Source organism: Boleophthalmus pectinirostris, unplaced genomic scaffold (assembly GCF_026225935.1).
Source record: "Boleophthalmus pectinirostris isolate CB_2022bp ecotype Guang Dong unplaced genomic scaffold, ASM2622593v1 HiC_scaffold_3, whole genome shotgun sequence".
NCBI classification, from domain to species: Eukaryota; Metazoa; Chordata; class Actinopteri; order Gobiiformes; family Gobiidae; genus Boleophthalmus; species Boleophthalmus pectinirostris.
Genome location: NW_026571299.1, coordinates 6823315 through 6835494, shown reverse-complemented (window position 1 = coordinate 6835494; position 12180 = coordinate 6823315).

The following is a 12180-nucleotide window of genomic DNA, read 5'->3' as shown; positions in this document are numbered from 1 at the left end:
ACAGCCCCAAAAGAGCAGAAAATTTGATGAAATTTTTTGTATTTCATTTGTGCTGTTTTGTGCTGTGACAATATTCATTTGTTCATTTGTGAGTATATTTCTTTAATTCTTATTTTAATATGACGTCATTTCTGTTCAGCAGCGGCTTTAGCAAAACTCTACAAAACTAGTGAAGAGAAAGAATCTCACACCCCAGTCTCTCCTTGTGCACACCCAGTCTTTCCTCGTGCACACCCTTGTCTCTCTTTGTACACACCCGTCTCTCCTCGTGCACACTCCAGTCTCTCCTCGTGCACACTCCAGTCTCTCCTCGTGCACACTCCAGTTTCTCCTCGTGCACACCCCAGTTTCTCCTCGTGCACACCCCAGTTTCTCCTCGTGCACACTCCAGTCTCTCCTTGTGCACACCCCAGTCCCTCCTCGTGCACACCCCAGTCCCTCCTCGTGTACACCCCAGTTTCTCCTCGTGCACACCCCAGTCTTTCCTCGTGCACTTCTATCTCACCTCTTGCACACCCTAGTCTCTCTTCGTGCACACCACTCTCATGTTTCTCCTCGTGCACACCCCTGTCTCTTTTTGTGCACACCTCTACCTCTCCTTGTGCACACCCCAGTCTCTCCTCTTGCACACACCTGTCTCTCTCCTTGTGCACACCCTCTCCTCGTGCACACTCCAGTTTCTCCTCGTGCACACCCTAGTCTTTCCTTGTGCACACCCTAGTCTCCCCTCATGCACACACTTGTCTCTCCTCGCACACCTCTGTCTCTCCTCGTGCACACCCCAGTTTCTCCTCGTGCACACCCTTGTCTCTACTAGTGCACACTCCAGTTTCTCCTCATGCACACCCATTTCATGTTTCTCCTTGTGCACACCCCTGTCTCTCTTTGCGTGCACACCCTAGTCTCTCCTCGTGCACACCCTTGTCTCTCTTCGTGCACACCCTAGTCTCTCCTTGTGCACACCCCAGTTTCTCCTCGTGCACACCCCAGTTTTTCCTCGTGCACACCCTTGTCTCTCCTTGTGCATACCCTAGTCTCCCCTCATGCACACCCTAGTCTCTCCTCTTGCACACACCTGTCTCTTTGTGCACACCCTAGTCTCTCCTCGTGCACACCCCTATCATGTTCCTCCTCGTGCACACCCGTCTCTCTTCGCGTGCACGCCTCTGTCTCTCATCGTGCACACCCTAGTCTTTCCTCGTGCACACCCTAGTCTTTCCTCGTGCACACACCTGTCTCCTTGTGCACATCCTCTCCTCGTGCACACCCCTGTCTCTCCTCGTGCACACTTGGCAGTCTGTTGCTCGTGCACGCGCAGTCAGGGTGTGAACGATTCCGGTGGTTGCGTCGGCGCTAATTCAAATGGCTGGTAAATGTCCTGCCATTTTTCACATTTCACACTCGCCTTGGATTAGCCCGGTCCACTACCCACAATGCCGCGCTGCTGCTGCCGCCGCCGCCACCGCTACTGCTGCATATATTAGCGTGTTAGCGGCGGCAGAGTGCTTACCTCGTTCTCACGTCTGATGAGCCGGAGTGCGAGGGAGCGGAGGTGGAAGGGTGGTGCCAGCGTTGGACCCTCTCCAAGCCTTCGCCAACCACGACTAATGAGAGACAGGGCCAGAGTACAGGCGACTGAATTAGAATTAGAGCCACAGTAATGCATGATGGGACTTCACGGTTTAAAGCAGGAGTCTCCAACCTTTTTCTTCAACCTTCACAAAAAGAAATCGCCAAGGAGCTACTCATTTTAGCGGCCACAAAAAAAAAAAAAAAAAAAAAAAAACTGAGCAGAGAAAAGCCCTTAGATGAGAAACAGTTAAATATCTATTAGTGATGCGCCGAACATTTGCCAACTGAATATATTCGGCCGAATATTGAAAAAAAAAGCCACATTCGGCTTTCAGTGGAGTGAGTTAAAAGTCAAGCCGAATAGTGGCGTTTGACACAATGACACGGTGATCTGGCGCCTTCTTTAAAATGTCGGCAGTGTGGAAATTAGGGCTGGGTATCATTAAGAATTTGCTGATACGATACATACCTCGATACATAGGTCACGATACGATACATATCTCGATACAGTGCACTTTCGATTCAATACCATTTATTTCAAATCGATTCAATACGGTTCAATAAAAAAAATTACGGCTAAATGGCGGCTGTGATATCAAAAATCTTTGTTAAACCACTTCTTGTGTATGAAACACACATTTTAATCATCAGAGCAGTGAAAATGTCAAATAAATGCAACAAAACTGTAGTGTTGTAACAAAATAATTTTGTAAAATATACCAAGAAATACTCTTGGTGATATATCGATACAGCAGTCCACGATATCGATACTGTATCATCACATTAAACGATGCAATATATCGATATTCTGATATTTTTGCACACCCCTAGTGGAAATGTAAGTGTGCCGTCCTCAAGCATTAAACGATTGCGCTGGGTTCTATGTTCCACACTCACACCTGCAGAACCGACCCGAGCCACGGCCCGATGACGTCATCACACGGCGCTGTTTGTTTACATGTGGCACAGAGGGAACGCTTTAGTGGAGAATACAAGTCCAGCAGAAGAAATATTTATTAAATAGTGAGGCTGATGTGCGTGTTCTTATGATAATTGCTCCTCTGTGTGTTTATGGAGATAAAAACTGTGCGGAGCAGTGAGGACAACAGGAGAGGAAACGTGGCTAAACTTCTGTGTGTCACGGTTCTCACTGAAGGTGACTGCTAATACGCTGTGTGTTTTGGAGAGGACTTTATTCACTGTTTCTTCATATGAGTAACATCAGCGCACACACAGGGCTCGTGTACATGAGCTCCGTGTCGTGCTTTGGCCCCCCTCCTCCAACCGGGCTAAAATCCCAACATGCCCAGGCACGGATCGATTTCGCTCACACTGGACAAACGTACCGTGGTTTAGGGGTGATCAGTGCTTCTGCATGATTCTAAAGTCCTAGTGTGAGGGCACCCTAAGTATCTGAAGTTACAAACACACTTATTTACTTGACACTTATTTACATTATTAGTCCCTCTACTGTGCCAAAAGGACAATAATTCATTTGTTGTGGGTTTATTCACTTTAATGTGGTAAAGTTTTTTTGGAATTCTTATTATGTTGGAAGGCTTAGCCTAATATGAATGAAAAACTTACTGGTTTACTTACTGGAAATATTAAATAAACATTTACTTTATTTTAAAAACATGTCTAAAAATGTATTCTAGGGTATTTATGCAATATTAAAAAATAGTGAAAAACTTAACAAACACAGTTAATATTTGTTTTTGGTATTCGGTCAAGCCTTAAATTTTTATTCCATTTCGGCCACAAATTTTCATTTCGGTGCATCCCTAATACCTATAAACCTTTATCCATTTATTAGTGCACAAAGTAATATGTACAATTCAGAAATCCTTTGGAGAGCTACTTGGAAAGGGGTGGAGATCTACTGCTAACTCCCGAGCTACAGATTGAATATTTAGATTTAAAATGTCATAAACATGACCTAAACGTGTTTCCAGATACCATGTAAACATGTTCAAATACAACATTTATTAGGGGTGTAATGGTTCATGTATTTGTGCTGAACCGTTTCGGTGCGGGACGTTCGGGTCGGTGCAGGGCTCTGCACGAATGAGTTTGTGCAATTTTGTGTGTTTACATTCCACCAGTACATGTGCAGCTACACGGAGGCTCGGCTCTTTAATACTCAGAGCAGCCGCCTTCAACAATTGCCCCGCGCCTTGACTACGTCCTTCTGAACCACGTGAACCCTCGAAAAACTACGGTCATCGCGCCGCAGTCGTCAATTTTGCCTTTCTCCGGCATGGAATCTCCCACACCCATTTATTCAATTACAAGTGGTTTTACAGCTCAAAAATACTTTGAAAAACAGGAATTCAGGCTGTGAGCAGGGTCGCCTCTCCACAGATCTGACCTGTAACTTGGTCTGGTTTGGTCTCCATCAAGATAGAAATGCTGAATGCCACACTGTGAGACATTCCAGACAAAGCAATAACATCTCCAATGAAAAAAAAAAAAAGGATTTGATGGACTCTCCACCACCTGAAAAGTTACACAATGCACCTTTAATATGGCGTATTTGACTGACAGTTGAAAAATGGACGCTCGACGAGAGGAATCGAGGAAAAGGAAGTGATGAAGGAGAACTGTTGTGATGCGGCCACTCTGCAACTTTTCAGGTGAAGTTGAAGCACCTCCTGTATTACCTCATGACATCACAAGGTGGAACAGGGTGCCTTCCATTTAAGAGTAGAACTCAGCCTAAATACACAAAGAGTGTTACGCAAAGTTAGACCATAGATCAGAAAATAGCGTAATATGGCCCCTTTAAAGTCGCACTATTTAACTTTACCTGCTTTTCTCTATGGAAACGCCATTACTCTGACTGAAATGTTCCACAGTATGGCATTAAACAGCTCTACTTTACATTTATTCAATTACAGGTGATTTTATAGCTCAAAAATACCTAGAAAAAAAGGAATTCTGACTGTGAGCGGGGTCGCCTCTCCACAGATCTGACCTGTAACTTGGTCTGGTCTGGTCTCCATGAAGATAGAAAGATTTAATGCCATACTGTGAAACATTACACACAAAGCGATAACGTCTCCACTGACAAAAAAAACAAACAAACTCTGAACCACCTGAAAAGTTACACAATGCACCTTTAATATGGCGTATTTGATTGACAGCTGAAGAATGGAGGTTCGAGGAGAGGAATCGAGGAAAAGGAAGCGATGAAAGAGAAGTGAGATGCGGCCACTAAGTAACTTTTTGGAGCACTTCCTGTATCATCCGCATGACATCACAAGGTGGAAATCCGCCTGGAATGTTCCACAGTGTGACATTAAACAGCTCCACCTCACATTTCTCCACAGATCTGACCTGTGACTTGGTCTGGTTTGGTCTCCGTGACGATAAAAAGGTTTAACACCGAACTGCGAAACATTCCAGACGAAGCAATAACGTCTCCATTGACAAAAAAATATATAATTTTACGAACCCTCCACCCGAAAAGTTACACAATGCACCTTTAAGCGTATTCTGTCATTTTTTGGGTACCTGTCTCCTTCTCCTGCTGCGATCCCCAACAGGAAGTGGCAGCTGCGGTTTCCTGTCTCCACACCTTTGTCGCGGCGGGCTTCCTGTTTACCTCTGCTCGTGTTGTGCTGTTGTTGCGTATTGGCCCGTGTGTAGTTCAGGTGACGTGTGAAGCTCCGTACATCTCGGCGCTCACACCTCGCGCTGCCTTCAGGTGACAGCTCCTAATCAGCGCCCCATTATTTCCATGTTTCTGTTTATTCAGCTTTCGGAATGGGAATATTTTATCGGATTAACAATGGGAGGTGAGACAACAAATTAATTGTGTGAAATGATTTATTTTTTTTCTTTTTAAATTGAAGTCAAAGAGAGCAGTTTCTATATTATCTCCCACTCTATATATACACACAAATAAACAAACAAAATACTACTTACAGCCTACGACGTGAAGGAAATGTGTAAAAATATGAAAAACATCGCAGATTTCAGCAGAGTCTGAGGTGTTTCGTTACAAAACATTGGACATGATGGTCAAGGTCTTTATGTTTTTTATTCACGTTGACGTCACAAACCAGGAAGACGTTTGGAAACATGCGATGACAACTTTCCGCGGGCTCTTTTCGTTGTAGTAAGTTTGACAAAATCTAAGAAAAATTTAAAAATGTCCCAGTTTACAGTGACATCTGCATGTCACTGTAGAGGTCCATTACATTCGGCTAATCAACAATTACAACCACGCCTCAGTTTTCATTTCAGTTTCATGCGATTAGAAGAGACGAGGCGCCAAATTTGAGATGATTCCAAACAGCACATACGTCTGCAGTCTTCGTGTTACCGCTGATCACATTTACGTCGTGTCGGGAACTACACCGGAAGTCGTCATCGCATGTTTCCAAACGTCTTCCTGTAATGTAGCCAGTCCATTACATGGGCCTAGAGCTAGTAACAGGTGAGACAATAAGAAACAGAAAAGTGTTTATTACCTCCGCCAAGGAGGATATGTTTTTGCCGGCGTTTGTCTGTCTGTTTGTTTGTTTGTTTGTTTGTCTGTTAGCAACATAACTCAAAAAGTTATGGACCGATTTTGATTTAAAGGATTTGTTGGAAATGTGAAAAGGAAGAACTGATTTCATTTTGGGGCTGATCCGGAAGAAATCCTGGATTCTGGATCACTTTGAAATTTTAGTTAACATTGTGGTAAATGGGACCAAAAATTTTGTTTCTTAATATCTCGGTTAATTATTGACCAAACCCCATGAAATTTGACTCAGGGATGGACAATGGGATCCTCTTTCATATTCCAAAGGCTGATCCGGATCTGATCCACAAGACTGATTTTATCGCAATTTATATAAAAAATGGGTGTAGTCCTTGGCGGAGGTCTGCGCTCTCTGAGTGCTTTTCTAGTTCAATAATTGCTTGATGTGCAGATTGTTGTGAAGCTTAGTTGTACTTTCCCTCTGGAGTGGTCTGCCACAGGTGTTCCGGTCAAAAGAGTCCCCAGGGAGCCGGAGCACCTTAAGGAAGTTCCGGGGCAGACAACCATTTTGTTGGGAGGAGGGGTGCACAGATTTTTTACTTTTTCTACTTAGTATTTTAAATTCACCATTAAGCACTGCTAATTTAATAAAGATATATTTTTGTATTTAGAGATAACTGAATATTTTTTGGCACTGTTTTTTTGATACTTAACTTTTAAATATTAAATGTAAACTTGTTGAACTTACCTGATCGTTACCTTGGGCTCATCCAATTAGTAAGGAGGCCTATAAAAGAAGCCAGCTTCTCCTTTGTCAGGGGAAGGAGCTGTGTGAGCGCAGGTTCTGCCATGCCTGTTTTTTCCACTACCCATCCAAGGAAAAGGGGCAACTTCCCCGGAAAGCCAATTTGAACAGATAATTGGACACAGGGTTATTTGGAGTTTTGGTTCAAGTTGATTATTCAGTCAGAAATCAGAATGAGCCTCACATGACTCTCTCATTTGGGTTGCCAGGTTCAATGCTAAAATCCAGTTGCTTTAAACCTAAACCCCAACACCTGCAGCCAACTTGAGGTCAAAAAGAGCAGTTTAAAAATATGAATATAATAAACTACTTCTAAAATACTATGTAAAGGAACTGTGTGGCTTGTGCACTTACTGTTTTTAAAAAAGGAATCCAGAACACACACTTCTGTATTTATGAAAATGTGAGTGGTAAAAATATGGGGAACTGAAAAACATTGCAGATTTCAGCAGAATCAGAGGTGTTTTATCACAAAAACACTGCACACGATGGCCAAGTTTTTTTATGTTATAATTTGGTGTTTCGGTTCTCAAGATGTTTATCATGATGCTCTAATTTGAGTTGCCAGGTTCAGTGCTGAAATCCAGTCGCTTTAAACCTAAACCCCAGCACTTGCAGCCAACTTGAAAGTCTGTTTTAAAAAAGGAATCCAGAATACGCACATCTTCAATATCTGATCCTACGAAAATCACATTGGGCTGAAAAAACTTTGCAGATTTCAGCACAATCGGAGGTGAGAGAAATGTGATTTTATTTGTAAATGAATTACGCGCCCAGCCAGAACCTCAGACTTTGACAAAACTTTACAAAGACGAGTGGATCTGGAGATGTGTCCTGGACGTGATTGACGGGTGGATTAACCAATCAGAGAGACGAGTGCTTTATATATGTAAAAATTTGAAAAAACAACATTTTGTTTTACAAAATCAACCATCTAAGTCCCAAACTATGATTTATCTCAGGCCCCGTCCACACTAGTTCGTATTCGAGTCAACTCAAATCAGCCATTTCTGCCCATTGTAAAAGAGAGAACCACATTCTGGACTGGGATGGAGCAAACATCATTGGGTCAGAGGAAAACAAACATCGCCGCTGGATTAAAAAGGCAATCGAAATACAGAAACGTGCCTACGGGCCTATGAACCGGGACGAGGGGGCTTTTTTACTCTCACACACCTGGGATGCTGTCCTGAGGAAGTCGGACTGTAGATGGCGCTGTCGTCCTGCCCCCACCAGTAGGAAAACAGCGCCAAAATATGTTTCAGTCAGCTGACCAGACACGTCACAGCAACATCACATGACCACTCTGAGGAAGACGCTAGTGAGCAGTCGAAACAGTCAGGTATGAAACAAAACCTTAGGTCTGAAAAAAGAACCTAATAACACGTATTCGAGTTGTTTTCGTTGTGGATGCAGTGTTCGTTCACACTAATAAGACTGAAAACGGCTCCAGAGACGGAACGATCTGGTGCCTCCAGCTTCTGAGTACAGATCTGATCCGGCACCGTGTGGACGCCTGAAAACACTGATACTCTGATGTAGGTTTATGCGCCGCGAAGTGATTCACCACCAAAACACTAAGAGGCTAGAATATATGTCCATTCATATAAACGGATTTATAATCTCTGAAAAGTTTAACATGAACCATCTCCAACGCGATAGAAGCACAGAACAGACTCACCATCAGCAGAACACCCCTCTGTCACAGAAAGAACACTCATATTCCACTGAGTCGTGTCCTTTAGTCCGACAGAAACTGAACCGCATCAGCGCATAATAGCGAGCTGTTTTTTTTTAGTTCTCAGTTTATGCAAATGAGCCATGTGATTTTAAGTTTCATTTCTGTAAAACGTAAACAAATATGCTCAAAGCTGTGTGGAGAGGGAAGACTTGAGGACACAGAAACGACATGTCTGGACACAAATCGTTTCCGGTCGTACAGTGATATGGTGATTCGTTTCAGTGTAAATGTAGTCTCAGGTAAAAGAAATTCTGTATTTTGCTCTGAATATTACAAGAATTTTCAAGAGGAGAGTCTTCTGCATTTTAGAAACACGTGGAAGAGACCAGCAGCTGTGTTTGGACCGTCTCAGGTTTGGACGGAGGATTTTCACGCTCTGTGCTCCAGTTCTAGACTCTTCTGGATTTGAACAGAATGTGGAAGAGACTGGCTGCTCAGGCAGGTAAATTATGGATGACCAATGATTTTTTTCACCTGCAGTGTCTCATTTATACAGAGGTGAGCAATTATTTTGTCCATGCGGCCACATGAAAAACTGAAAATATTGTGGAGGCCAAAATGCTTAATTCAATCCTGCATAATATGAATTGCTTTTCTTTTTATAAAGCAGTGAATATCATTGTTTTGATGAGCTGGTTTATGTTATGAATGAAAAAGTAAAGTTGCCTTACAAAAATTTTATTTGAAAAACACCTCTAAAATAAAAGCAAAGCAGCTTTGGCCCATGCATGAGGTAAAGTTATAAAATATGTTTATTTTTTAAAATACATCTTGCTGCACTTAAAATAATAATAAAAAAAACAACAACTCTTTGCCCTTAAAATGAGAAACAAAGTCAAATGTTGCTTGAATTAAGAAAAACACATTTATTCACACATCGAGCTTTCACAAAGGTCGGATTTTGTAGGATTCTTTTCTAATTTCATAACAATAAACCTTTTTAACATTTTCAAATCCTCGAAACACCTAAAAGTTGGTTTTGTCAGACTTATCCTCGCCGCTCTGAGCCCGACGCTTCACTCTGCTCTAACAGCTCTCGTTCTGATTGGTCCAAACGCTCCACTTCGTGCACGTTACAGACGTCACACCGGTGGGAGGAGCTCGCCCGGACTGAGGATATAAATGTGGAAGTGAAAATTTTTTTTAGCCCATGCGCCCTTGCCTCTAGTGGAGGAGTTCAAGTATCTCGGGGTCTTGTTCTTGAGTGACGGGAGGATGGAGCGTAAGATTGACAGACGGATAAGTGCAGCGTCGACAGTGATGTGGTCGCTGTATTGGACTGAAAGGACGAGATCGCGGATACAAGAGGTCGAAATGAGTTTCCTCCGCAGGGTGGCTGGGCGCTCCCTTAGAGATACGGTGAGAAGCTCAGTCACACGGGAGGAGCTCGGAGTAGAGCCGCTGCTCCTCCACGTCGAGAGGAGCTAGTTGAAATGGGACGGGCATCTGTTCTGATGCCCCCTGGACGCCTTCCTCGGGAGGTGTTCCGGGCATGTCCCAATGTGAGAAGGCACCAGGGAAGACCCAGGACACGCTGGAGGGACTATGTCTCTGGGCTGGTCTGGGAAAGCCTCAAGGTCCCCCCGGAGGAGCTGGAGGACGTGTCTGGGGTGAAGGAAGTCTGGGAGTCTCTGCTTAGACTGCTGCCCCCAGGTCACGGGGGCAGCAGAGAAAAAAAATGGATGGATGCGCCATTGAGCACAGACCACTGAAAACAACATCACACCGTTTTAGGTTCAACTTCAGAGTTTTCAGAGTTTTATGGTGTAGAGTTTAAAAACACAGTGGAGCACTTCCTGTATCACCACATGACAGTGGAGTGTTTTCTGTTGGAGAGAAGTGTTTGTGTGTTAAACATGTGTGAATGAAACAAAACACAACTCCAGGTCTGTTTGTGATGAGGAAACTTCATAACATAGATCAGAAAAACAGAGCAGTTTTCCAGGCCTACACGCAGTAAAAGTTCTTTATTTATTGACTAAAAAGCAGAATTACAAACTAGAAAAAAGGATCAACACAAGAGTCAAACACAGGGGGCGCTCTTGTGTTCTGAGCTGAGTTAATAATGCTGTAAAATGTCGGTGACAGCTCTGAGCCGCACATAAATCCAGCTCCTGATAAGATCTTTTAAACACAGGCAAATATGAGTCACGGCTCCTCGTCTGTCGTCTCTCTGATCCATCGCTGATAAAAATAATTGTGCGGTTGAGTTTGGTTAACCGTCACTTTAAACATGACAAATGCAAAATAATAAAAACTATTTCAAAGTGTTGTGAGTCAGTGACCGCAGCGTGAAGATGAGCACAGATAAACAAAGAAAAAGAAAAAAAAGAAAAGAAATGGCAGTGTCTTAAAGGGAGTGTAAGATTTATGATTTTAAATTTCATAAACAAATCAAATATGACAAATGTAATAAGATTTATTCTGAATTACAAAAACCTTGGACATGTTGCACTGATTTTTCATTGCTTATTTTTCTTTTTTTTTTGACTTTTACCTTTTAATTGATATAATTCTGCCTTATTTGAGACCTGCTATCTTTTTTTGATACTTATTTAGAATTTATGACTATTTTTATATTTTTTACTCATTGTTTTTATATTATATTGTGATGTGTGAGCTGCTGTGTCCAAATGTGTCCCTTGTGGATCAATAAAATTTATTTAATCTTGGTTTTAGTTCTGGTTTAGACCTGATTTTAATCTTGATTTTAGTTCTGGTTTTGATCTGGTTTCAGTTCTAGTTTAGACCTGATTTTAGTCCTGTTTTAGTTCTAGTTTAGTTCTGGTTTAATCTTGGTTTTAGTTCTGGCTAAGACCTGATTTACACCTGGTTTAGACCTAGTTTAATCCTGATTTTAGTTCTGGTTTAGACCTGATTTTAGTCCCTGGTTGTAGTTCTAGTTTAGTTCTGGTTTAATCTTGGTTTTAGTTCTTGTTTAGACCTGGTTTTAGACCTGGTTTAATCTTGGTTTTAGTTCTGGTTTAGACCTGATTTTAATCTTGATTTTAGTTCTGGTTTTGATCTGGTTTCAGTTCTAGTTTAGACCTGATTTTAGTCCTGTTTTAGTTCTAGTTTAGTTCTGGTTTAATCTTGGTTTTAGTTCTGGCTAAGACCTGATTTACACCTGGTTTAGACCTAGTTTAATCCTGATTTTAGTTCCGGTTAGACCTGATTTTAGTCCTGGTTGTAGTTCTAGTTTAGTTCTGGTTTAATCTTGGTTTTAGTTCTGGTTCAGACCTGGTTTAATTCTGATTTTAGTTCTGGTTTAGACCTGATTTTAATCTTGGTTTTAGTTCTGGCTAAGACCTGATTTACACCTGGTTTAGACCTAGTTTAATCCTGATTTTAGTTCCGGTTAGACCTGATTTTAGTCCTGGTTGTAGTTCTAGTTTAGACCTGGTTTAATTTTGATTTTAGTTCTGGGTTAGACCTGATTTTAATCTTGGTTTTAGTTCTTGTTTAGACCTGGTTTAGACCTGGTTTAATCTTGGTTTTAGTTCTGGTTTAGTGCTGGTTTATTTCTGATTTTAGTTCTGGTTTAGACTCGACTTTAGTCCTGGTTTTAGTTCTAGTTTAGTTCTGGTT